This window comes from Papilio polytes, unplaced genomic scaffold, assembly GCF_000836215.1.
Source record: "Papilio polytes unplaced genomic scaffold, Ppol_1.0 DF824146.1, whole genome shotgun sequence".
NCBI lineage: Eukaryota > Metazoa > Arthropoda > Insecta > Lepidoptera > Papilionidae > Papilio > Papilio polytes.
This window is the reverse complement of record NW_013525058.1, coordinates 3763685-3776726: the sequence shown is the minus strand read 5'-3', so window position 1 is coordinate 3776726 and position 13042 is coordinate 3763685. Positions and strand designations below refer to the sequence as shown.

General features: G+C 35.2%; 1 protein-coding gene across 1 annotated transcript in view; it reads left to right on the top strand.

Moving 5' to 3' along the window:
* Positions 1-477: 477 nt before the first annotated feature.
* The window catches only part of LOC106111750, a gene marked incomplete at its 3' end in the record, with an annotated part of 42296 nt that continues 29731 nt past the window's right edge, over positions 478-13042 (top strand). The window contains exon 1 of the mRNA XM_013293894.1: positions 478-669. The remainder of the gene's footprint in view (positions 670-13042) is intronic.

The following is a 13042-nucleotide window of genomic DNA, read 5'->3' as shown; positions in this document are numbered from 1 at the left end:
TAATAGCATGTCCCAAAGTCAAGAGTGCCAAATTAGTTGATTACGTTATTGTAGGTGTCGCGGCCACTTTCGCTCGCCGCCACTTGTACAGCCGTCCAGCGTGCCGTGTGCGGCGTGCACAGCCTCGCGATAACGCCCTCTCTTCATTGATAACTTACACGGACATAGAATAAACAGCGCAGATATACGCTACAGCTTTACAAAAGCTTGCAAACCATGCAGTTTTAGTCCATAAGGTAAACGCAAAACACACTTATAGGTGTACAAAACCTAAGTTCTACATTACTGTAGACTAAGGAAGTAATATCTAGAAAAAAATATGGATTGTGTACATACAGGTCGCTGTGACATGAGATTTCGACAACATAACTATATCCAATTGAAGAAAAAACTAATTCGAAATGACTATCTGGATGTATTTAAAGTCTTTGGTGTGCTGGATGTTTTCTGCGCGCGCGCCGTTCGCCGGCGATCGAGCGCGCAATGCGCATAACGGCGCGAGAGAGCGAAGTGGCCGTACGTCTGTGGCGAGACCCTCAATATTACGACGCGAGTGACTGTGACAGGAACCGTGCGAAATACTAATAAAGTTCCCCTGTGACCGTGTTTGTGTGCTTCATTTGTTGCTTATCCATACATCTTGTTATCCAATCTACTGTTGACATCTAGGTAAGCTAACTTACTGTTATTATTGCGGTTTTGCGCATGCGATTTGTATCCTATTCGGTTTCTTTGATCTGCTTAGATTCGTGTTTAGATGCGATGCCTTCAATGTCGATTTTTGAATCTTAGAAAGTTTGAGGTAATTGTAGAAATTATAGAAATCATAGTATTGTTGTATTGTATGGTAAGAAATAATAAGGTCATCGGAGAAGTAAATGAGGGCGAGTAAAGCACATTACCTTCCGACATTATCGTGAGTAAAGCTCGGCTACAAATCCAAGTAAACTGTATTTTTTTAAACGCACACTTTTGTGGTAAATAATTTTGCACTTACATATAAAATTTCAAGTAACTAATTAACTTAATAAGTAATGTAATATCGTTTTGTAAGGATGTAGTAGAACAATATGACATTGTATAAAAATAATTTACATTACATTTAACGGTAGACTGTCGTAGTTATGTTAACTTATGTTGCCCAGTGTACACTGTACACACCTGTTCACACTGAGCGCGAGATGTCGGCTAACGTCTCACCGGCAGTTATAATTATAGGTAATTCTGTGCACCTCGGCCACCTCGCACTTTCTTTTAGCGTATCCATCAATTAACATTACTTGAAAGTAAGTTAAATACAAGATAAATTATCTAACAAAACTGTACAGAGAAGTAAACTGTGTTAATAGCTCTGTTTAATTCTATTTCCTTAATTTATTTCGGATGTGAAAAGTAAATATAAATAAATAACTTGGAACAGAGCCGACTGTATTGTTATATTTGCAATCTATGCGGAATATTTGTAATCTTATACAGTTATTCGCAAAGTTACTTAATTATGCGTTAATAATAATTATTAATACTCGTATATTAAAAATTGATATTTGATAGTTAAACAATGGTAGAGTGAAGAGACTAGAGACACACGATATTTGACATTTCATCCCTCGGAGCATTTAGTTTTCCCTGGTTCTCTTTATTTCCGTTTTCCATAAAATGCGTTACTAAATTAATAACCAAATATTATCACAAAACCATCTTATTAAACAGTATAAACAGAATGGAATCGCACAGCGATCAATGCGCAGTCGGAAGTTAGCTGGTAATATGAAATATCAGCGTTTGTTACCGTAATACTAACTTTATCAGTTCTAGTTTCTTGTGTTTCAATAGCTGTGTTGATTCGAAAGTATTCCTTAAGGTGGAGTATTAGAGGCGATTGTTTCTTGCATTCTATAGGAAAACAATCGAACCCTGGCGGAAGCGTGGTCAGGCTCACCACTTCGGTAATTGCTCTGGACTCTGAAGTTGCGTAAATTATCACACTTCAACACACAAACAAGAATATATTTATTTAAGTTGTAGACAAATTGTTCATTAAGAGCGTGCGCATACAAGAAATTAAACTATCGCACAACTGTTTAGTTTTGCTTTGATTCCTTTGAGCATATATGGAGATGCAAATAAACAGTTGAATAATCTGCGAAACAATCTACAATCGCACAACCGTTGTGCGATAGTTTGGTCAAAGGTGGTCAAAGGTCAAAGGCGCACTAACTGCGCGTATATCATAAAGTTTTTATAGTAAATAAGTGTAGATGTACGAGTCATTAAAGCGAATTTTGAATATTATTCGTAAATGTTACGCTAAGTTAATCCATGTCAACTTTAAGCTACGAAGTACTCAGAAAGTCACTATTAATCGATTAAATACACGCGATAACATCCGTAAAATTAGTTTTATTCACTGATACCAGTAATTCTGAATACCCCCAGTGGTGGAAATTATAAAAAAACTAAAGACATCGTCTTTTTACAAGGTCGTTTAATACAGCTTTTAGACTTTGCTTGCGTTTTGATAAAAGTAGAAGCTTTTTAAAATTATCTTACTATTATTACAAATATATTACTAGGACAGGTAAGCAAGTAACGTAGTAATTTGACAAAGATGTAGAGCATAGTCTAGAAGAACACAGTTATTAGTTATGACTTTTTAAATTAACTGACGGAAATGTCGGTGACAGCTAACAAAGATTAAAGCAATAAAACTCTAATTTTTATGCTTTTTATTGTCACGATTACCTAGTTTCTGTTTTTTTCATACAAAAGTATTTTCGCTAAAACATAAACAACATTATTACGTCCGGATATATAGCTTAAGCCGGTAACACACCAAGCTTTCAGTCAATTTATGTGTAAATCGGGTCCACCCTTTCTTGCTCTAGTTGTGTCAAGCGACAGCATTGTCGGTTACAACTCAGAGCAATCTAAACTCTATTTATAAAGACCTAAGATTTATTAACACTGCAAATATTTTTCGCAACACACCTTTCGATTACATTTCGATCGTAAATTCTATGCGATAATTGCCTTTCGTGCCTATCGATTCTATACTGTGCATTCTTGGCGAAAATTTCGTCAGAGTTAAGTGTTGATAAAAACAGGAGCTAGTGTTCGCAACTCTATCATGACAGGTATAGATTGATCAGAAATATAAAAAACTTTAGCATATTGCGGAAATATATGAAAATAATTTTTTGTAGATTAAAAATGTAATAAAGAATCCTATTTTCATTTTCATTGTTTTGTATACATTAAGGGCTAGGATTTTTATGTTATAGGTTAGGTTATAGTCATAAAATATCTAAAATCTTGATAAAGGTAAAGCATACATATAACAGCTTTTCATCTGTAGTAAAATTTAATTATTTGAAAGTAAATTTAATCGGAAATAGCGTAGACATCGCGAGATCTTATTGGAAAGTGAATAAATTGTGAATCGCGTCACGACATCAAAATGTTCAGAGTTAAATAATTTCACGCAAAGTTATCTCATTTATGACATTTTGTAAATTTAATACAGTGACGTCATTTATAGACGACGGATGCTTTAAATAGTTCTGTTGATTTGTTAATGTTATTAAAATTAAACTACTGGATGAATTTGCAAGATTACTGTTAGATTATTATCATTTTATTTATCTAAAAGTAACAGATTTGTAACCAGAGCGTGTATATGGAACGTGTAATGGAACGTAACATTTCTTAGATCTCGATATTATTGTTTGGAATTCTCCCTCGAGTTTTTTGAAGTCGCGAGTTAGCGCGTTGCGTCAACGCACACGAAGCGTTGTGCCGTGGGATACGTATAATGTACTAACAACCTCCTTTATCAAATTCTTTGATTTAATTGCAATCAAGTCTTAGTTAACTTTGTTAGTTAGAATTCTAGTAGTTTGTTTTAATAATGCAGTATCAAGATTGTTTTCTATAACCTCGGAAACATTCCACCTTCACTAATCCCTTTTTATTTTGTAGTTTCATAAAATCAGCACACTATTTATAAACAAGACAGAATAATAATAATTTAAAGGTAAATGTTAAAAAAATATGTATACACTTTCAGCAGTTTGAAACGCTGTAATACATGTCCTCGATACAACTAAATTGTCGAAACATCTGCAATGGAGTCCGTTTACAATTGCAAGCAAAAATGCTGGTGTAGAATTACATATTGCGTTTGTATATACTTTTATATCGTATTTCGTTTTGTAACGTCAAGTAATATCGATTAAAAGCTCGCAAACAGTATACCTCAGTAATGTTACGTGGCCCGACAAGATGGCGTAACGTTGAAACAAAAACAGTTCGCATCCAAGAATATTGTCGCGCCATTCACAACTGTTCTCAATTAAGTCGGTAGCACACTACATTGCGAGGATAGGTACTGTTAACCCACACTTTATAGCGGCTATCGGTGTCCACTGAGGTCGTAGGAAAGCGCGCGCAGGGTTTGATTTCTCTGTGCACTTCTTTAGGTCTTATAAATGACTAAAACAATGTTTAATCTTACTAATATTATAAATGCGAAAGTTTAGATGGATGGATGTTTGTTAGCGTTTGTAGCCTAAACGGCTGAACGGATCTCCATGAAATTTGGCATAGGTTTAGAGCATAGTCTGGAAGAACACATAGGCTACTTTTTATCCCGGGATAACTTACGGTTCCCGTGGAATTCATTAATTTAGTTTTTTAATGTTTACTCGATCATTCTGCAACGGTTCAACATATCTTATAGAAATTTGGCACAGATGTAAAACAAAGCCTGGAGTACACATGGGATAAGCTTCATCCCCGAGGAATACGTAGCTTTTTGTTATTTATATAGTTCGTATGTTTTCTAATACCACGCGGACGAAGTCGCAGGAAACAGATCGTATTTTATATTTAATTGATTAGGGATTATTCAGATCGTATTGGTTTCGCTTTGCTCAGTTTGTGCTCTACCTCTAATCCACCGTTGGTTGACTCGTCAAAAATTACATAGTTTAAACGATCGGCTGTGAACTGGTGTTCCGTTATTGTTTGTATCACAATCGAGTTGCGATTAAGGCCGTCGCTGCGCCCGCGCCGGCTCTGCGCTGTCACTAGCTGTCAACTGCACTGAAGAGTGCGCCGATAATTGCGCGCCAAAACAGTTAGAAAATGGCGGACGTCGGGAAAGAATTCTGGCCATTGTTTGAATTACGCAATACAAAACGAGTATATTAATGATCTAATGAATGTAAACTGTATACATCGTTAGCGAATTCTTTCGCCCGCTAAATTGTTTTTATAATCTCCATGATGTAACATTTTGCTACAAAGAATGTTTTGACAATATTAATATTTTCTTTAGTATGAAAACGATCTTAACTTTTTAAACGTATAAAATATGACATTGTGAAGTTAAGCTCCATTTTAAGTATATCACAAGAAAAAATAAACAAAAATCAAATGTCGAAATACAGATAAAAAATAAGGTCAAAGTCTAAAACATATCGTTGACACGTATTTTGGGCGCCCCTATGACATTGAGGTGTTTTTATTGTATTAAAGTGACAAATTCCAAGTACATAGATAAAAGTGACCTTTACTTTATCGCTAAAACATTTTACCCTATTAATTAATACCAAGCTTCTACCCGCGACTGTACGCGCGGAATTAAAACTAAAATATAACCTATCTTAGTGAGACAGTTTTCGGTAAAGGAATTTTTGAAATCATTTCAATAGTTCCTAAGTTTAAAAATTGATTATATACAAAAATACAAATTCTTTCTATAGAGAAATTCTATAGAGAATGGTCTGGTTGAGTAACAGTAGATAGCTACTGTTACTCAACCAGACCTTTAAAAAATACAGCGACCTTCTCTCTTTATAGGACTTTTGATACTAAAACATGATTGAAAATAAGACCTCAATATTCGACAGTTAACCTTGCACTAATTAAATCATAAGTAACACCATTAGTAACTTAAGCTGACACTTCAATAGGCTTTATAATATTACAAGCGTTATATGTCTCATAGCTATTATGATTCTGTTCAAATAAGATAAGCCTCTACAGCCTACAAATCCTAACCTCGAAATTATAAAGACGAGACATACACTCGACATTACCTTATATCGTCTTAACTCTTTCTTTATAGAATGTAATTAACCAATTGTTTTCTTATATTGTGTTTGAATATATGTTCAATAATGTTTTGAGTCAAATGACCCCGCAGAATATGTGATATTGCCAAACTGATAACTTCGTTTCTAAAACTTCATGTTGTTAAATTATATTTTCTTTACTCAGCAACGGGTAAATACATGCTAGATGTCGTTACATTTATTTAATCTCAAATAAATAGCCAATTCGCAATAAAGTATGGAAAATTTAACAAATATTCTCAGATATGTTTCCATGCGTTTGGCGCCGAATGTAGCCGGTGTATAGTTAGGCACGTGCCACTTGAGGAGAAGCCGCGACTTGTTACGTCACTAGAAAGCCCTCGCCATTGTTACCGGAGCTTTCCTCGCAATTAAATCTGTCTCTATAAACTGGTCGATTGCTTCTTATGAGAACTTTAACTCAATAATGGACTGTTGAAAATATAGAAAATATATACTTAGTGATAATTAAAAAATTAAAAATAAAATGACACGTTCATTCCGCCTAAGTGCAAAATAGCACAAACACTTTTTACGCCTTACAATGTTGTACCTTGCTTCCAAATGTTAGTTATCAGAACACTTTTGTTATAAATATTTCACACAATAAACAATCAATTATTCGATAAACATAATATACAAAATAAGTCATCAAATTCGCTTTCTTTTTTTCTCTATCCACATTAGCAGAAGGCGTTGGCCACTTTCACTGTCGGAGATGTTATTTCACGGCTATTTGTCGCGGCAATTTGATGCACGCCTTATAATCATTTGTAGCTATTGCTTAATAAACCATTGTTTGATTTCTCTTTTATATACAACATTCTGCAATATTTAATTACTCACTTATATTAGGCCAAATTTGCGCCATAAAATACAATAAAAACAATTCAATCTGAATCAAATAAAACACGAAAAAATTCGTATTGCATTTATTCATCCCTTTCACTTGTTTTTACCTAACATAGTATTCAAGACAATCGTAGGAACTTGCGTAGTTAAATACGACGAGACATAGTAAAGATTATGCATAATTCTTAGAAGAGTTACTTCGAGTGCAATTTTTATACATTATTCAAACGCCGAGATGCTTCCGCGATTAAAGAGGGAATGAAGCAATGGCAGAAATGTGCGTGCGGCGCGACTTGCACCAAAGCCGGGTTACAGCTTATATGAGCTGTTAATACTTGTGCGAAATTATAGCCTATTCATAGGATAATTATTTATATCATTTACGACCGAATTGAGAGAGCAATGTGGTTATTGTCATTCTGATACGGTATACGACAGTATTATTTATTTTGATGGAATTACCGTAGAACAGATATGAATATGATCTGAATGTTGGGCCACCAAAGTTGCGGATGAAAGGAGATTGCATGTGGCAGAGATGCGTATGTTAAGATGGATGTGTGGTGTGACAAGAATGAATAAAGTTAAGAATGTATATATTAGAGGAAGTTTGAAAGTACCGCCAATGCTGGAGAAATTGAGAAGCAAAAGGTTAGCGTGGTATGGATATGTTATATGACGAGACGTCCCCACATAAACTAGAAAGTGTTAAGAATGAACGTGGACAAAGGAAGAGGAAGACCGAAGAAAGTATGGATGGATTGTGTGAAAGAAGATATCCTAAAAAAAGGAGTGGATTCAGATATGACGGCTGATAGAGATGTACATACTAGACCATACAGCAGTACATACTAGACCAACCCTTCATAAGGGATAAGAGCAAGTTGTTGATGAACCATAGAACATATATGTTTTCATAATAAAGCATTTTTAAGTGTGGAAAGTAGGAGGAACATTGAGAAAAGTAAGAAAATGTATGTTATTCATTTTAACTTATTTTAATCGTTATTTGGAATATAAATTGAGCATATATTTGATGTCGTAACCTAACGCCTTAACTTATCTTATTAAACAACAAAGGACGATCTCGCCAATTACCGAGACTAGGTTTCGTCACCCAGTGCGCCTCGCCCACGCCACTGCCGCCCAACCTGGTCGGCGCTAACGATGACCCGATCTTATCTAGCTTGGATATTAGCTTCAACGGACATGAACATCTTAGCTGGTGACCATTATCCTTATTAATACCTTCCTAAATATTTATTCTTATTATTTTAACTTTTATAACTGTTACGACGAAGTTCAGTTTTCGATGTTACCATAAATTGATTAAATGTTTGCCGCTAACGTCTTTGACCAGCAAAGGTTTTTACAAAAAGGATATCGATTATTGCATCACAACATTTAAGTAATTTTAATACATTGGTAAATTAATTTATCCGGCTAGAGACTTGTCGCTCTATAAGTTATGAGATGCTTACTTGAGCGTGGTATAACGTAACTTTTCACTCTGCGTCGCGTGTTGCGTACACAGCACACAATTCGTCCTTATTTGTCAAGATATCATGAACATTTAGATGAACGTTCTTCTATAGTAATATCAAATTCCATTTACATTACGGAAGGAGTTTTCAACACTTTTCATACACGACACGCGTTTATTCAAATATGATTAGAGCATTACTAAACGCAAAGGTAAATAGCTTAAACAAAACTTTCGTCAAATAAAGTTACGTATTATTTATTAATTTCCTATCGCAGCTATGCTAAGAGGTTCATGTGATGATAATACTTTCACGCGGTGAGGTCGGCCATTGCTTGGAGCGGCGGCGTTCCCGCGCGCGTTGACGTAACCTGTCAAATTATGACAGCTGCTGTCACACCATAGACAAGAGCCGCTGACCTCCTGCCACAATTGTAAATGGACATGTTTTTAATTCGCTTTTATACCACTTTAAAATTGGGTGCCAAAGTGCTCTTTTTAGTTTATACTATGTGATCTCTGTAAAAATCATAAAACGTCTGAAGCGACGTGGGTCGGAGTACATAATATTTCCATTTACTTACATGAAACGGGCGAGAGTAAACCTCGCAAGGTATATGTTAACCAGTTTTGTGAAAAGCGAAATTTCAAAGAATTATCCCTGTGCAAGGAAATATTGACACGATGAATGGTGGGCAGTGAAAGCAATTTGTAGAGACGTTCGCGACCACTCCGGCCATAGTGCTGGGTTATGACGCGAACATGTTTGAACAATGCCTCGTGTTGCCGACTGCAATAGGAATTAGCGAGTTTAGCGACGTATTGTGTAAGACTTTAGGGTGGGTGCACATCTGCATTGTGACCCATCGTAAAACGTATACCTCAATAATTGAAATCTATAGAAATGCTGCGGGAATGCATCAATAAACAGGGAATATTGGCATTATATTTTATGTTCTTATTTACGACTTATTTCAGTAGCTCATCTACACTTAAGGAAAATAAAGTAATTCAAAACATTTCTCACTGATTTATATGCGAAATTATTTCGCGTGGTCAGTCAAAAGGAAAATTATGAAAGCATTACGGAGGAATAAATGATATGTTCAATTTCAAATTAACAAAAACGAATGAGAAATAAACCATGTGCCATAAAATAAACGTTTATAAATGTTAGGTGTGAACCCAGCCTTAGTTACGTTTCCCTGCCTTTTCCTCATGTTCTACAAGGTGTAGGCGCGGCTTTATGTTAAGTCAGTATTGTTTGTACGGACGCAAGCAGAGAATTTCACCTTACTTTCGCTAATCTCATATATTATGTATGTTTTAGTACATACGAGTAGCATTTAAACCTGCTCAAGATGGACGCTATGAGAATATATGAAACGCTTGTATTACATTATTTTTAATGTACTGAAGCTGGACGATACAATAGTTACTTTTCTGTAACCGTAGATCATTTATTAAATAGTAAAAAATCAAATCAAATGTCAAATCATGAAAACACTAGCTCAGTTAAAGATACCGGCGCAGGCTTTGCGAAGTCGTTTCTACGCTATCAAAGCTCCATCTGAAACATACCTGACGACCTTATGATGAGCGATTATCATAAGGTCGTCAGGTATGTCGCTAAGATTATAAAAACACAACAGTCCGCACAATGTAACACCACTTTAATGGGGCCCGGAATGCGGGCCTATTCCCGACTTCACAGACCTAAGAGATTTACAATTAGTGGGCACGGTTTATGTCGTGTTTACACCGGTTTGTGAATGTGGATTTAAGATGAACTCTGTTTTTAATTAATTCCTCCTTTGAATTTTAATCTTTATTGTTATTACAACGTTTACTTGCATACCTGTGCAGTATGAAGGTGGATAATTATGGAAATTATTTTCGCAAAACCAGTTGGAAATAAGTACATTGAAATGCGTGAACAATAATTGACATCAGTAATTTTCTATACGTAATTTAAATGAAATATGAATAACGAGCTGTTGCCCGCGACTTATCCCATGTGTACTCCTGACTTTGTTTTATATCTGTGCCCAATTTCAATAAGGTATGTTGAACCGTTGCAGAATGATCGAGTAAATATTAAAAAATTGAATTAATGAATCCCACGGGAACCGTAACTATTCCAGGGATAAAAAGTAGCCTATGTGTTCTTCCAGACTATGCTCTAAACCTGTGCCAAATTTCATGGAGATCCGTTCAGCCGTTTAGGCTACAAACGCTAACAAACATCCATCCATCCATCCATCACTCCATCTAAACTTTCGCATTTATAATATTAGTAAGATTAGAATAGTGATTTTATAATTATAGATCTAAAGTATAACTTTTAGTATACAATAAATACGAGATTGTTTATTTTTGTTTTAAGTAAATATCTTGAATTTTTTCGCAGCGTGCTGAGTATTTGCACATAGACGAGTACAATAAAAATGTTAAGCTCAGCCATAAAGGAACTTGTTAGCTCTAAACTAAATGACTGTAATAAAGTTTAACGCTTGTCAGATGTAGCTGATATGTTACAGTGTATTTTTGTGTTTTATTTACTTAACGTTTATTCTTCTTGTTTGGAATAACCAAACTCATTATTACGTTAATTGATGTTTGAACCATGATACAGTATTACACAATTATAGTAGTTACTAGCTATTGCCCGCGACTGCGTCTGCTTGAAATGAGAAATGAGTACCCTATGTGTTTTTCCAGACTATGCTCTACGTCTATTCCAAATTTCAACAAGATCCGTTCAGGCGTTTAGGCTACAAACTTTTAACAAACATCCATCTATCCATCAAAACTTTCGCATTTATAGTATTAGTAAGACTTAGGGTGTACTAAATAAAGATTAATTTATCTCTCGAGTGTGTAAGTTTCTACATTTTGTTGTAAATGTTTTCTTTCAATGTATGCAGGGATATGTGTGAATGATCCAACAGATCAAGTCGTTGTTGACAGTCTCTATGAGAAGTACAGTTTTTGCGAGAGCACTTGTCGAGCTCATTGGCACGTTGCGCCATCTGTTTCATACTCAGATACATTACTGCCTTGTAACCTAGTAATATCTATGATTTACAAAGCCTATGATAGACTCGATCTCTCGTAATTTACCTTATTAATATTATAAATGCGAAAGATAAAAAGAATGGATGTTTGTTTAAAGTTATCTCCGAAACAGCTCAACAGGTCGAGATAAATTTACTACAGATGTAGAACATATTCTGGAAGAAAACATAGTCTACTTATGAAATTGTTTTTATTTTTAATTCTGCGCTGACATAGTCGGGTGCAAAACCTAGTCTTTAAAAACTAAGAATTTGTTGCAGCAATCGTAAAAACTGAATGACTTTAATTCGCGTTTTGCCCAATGCGTCTAAATCGCTTTGTAATCTGTACTTCTTGTTCCGAAACGGCGAACATTAAGATAACGACAAAAGAAATTGGACTCTACTGGGTTCGAAATAGAGTTGAATGTGTAGCTTATGGTAATAAAAACGGTATTCATTTAGGAATGATAGAGTAGTACGATTAGCCCGGTCCGGATCGGAGACCGCTAATCGTCAGGCGCCGCAGGACCACCGGACCACAGGACCGCAAGACCGCGGCTCGCATTCCGCGCCGCTCTCAGTTCGGTTCCCACGTAGGTGGTTCAAATAGATTTTGTTTTGTCGAGCTGCAGTACAATTATCTTAATGCAATTTCAACTGTTTGATGTTAATTTGATGTTTTTGCTATTGTTAAATAACAATGTGGTGATCCATAGCGATCGTATCGTGGGTTGCTATTTCAATAGCTTTTAAAAAAAATGTCTACGATGTTTTTTAATTATTAAAAACCTTTAGTATCTACAGCTAAAAACGCTTAAGTTGTATATTTTATATCTGTTATTTAGAACATTAGTGTAGGTTGTAAAGCGACATTTAGTTAATATAAATCGATCTTTGATCGATAACAGATAAAGTATGACATCAGCTTGCAGTTTATGGGTATTATATTTTGAAGATTTATAGATAAATCAGTAAAGATTTTATTGTTAAAGAAATAACTTTTTGTTAGTGAATACTATATGGATTCAGAACTTGATTATCTCGTATCAAAGAATTACTTATTCTTTAGGAGTTGGTAAATACTAAATACAAACAAGAGGATCGCGGGGAGAAGGGGATGGCGCTGCCGACGCTGTCGGGGCCACGCTCCACTTGCGGCGCTCTCCATTGCACACACGTATCTTTGTAGCCATTAGCTGGAAAACATTAGGATTTTCCTGCTTTACTTAATTTCATATCTTAGTTATTATGTCATCATTATTGATGGTATTTTGGACCTTTATAAAGTTTTTTTAAAGACTGATCAGAATTGTAATCTATACTAATATTATAAAGAGAAAGTATATTATTTTTGCATGTAATGAATGTACTCAAAAAGAACGGACATATTCTAAAAATTCTTTTGATATTAAATAGCTTTATTATCACAGAGTAACATTATGTCTATTACGAGGCTTTAGCTATTACGAGCTATTACGAGGCCATCTTTCGACTGCATCGTCACCTCCTTC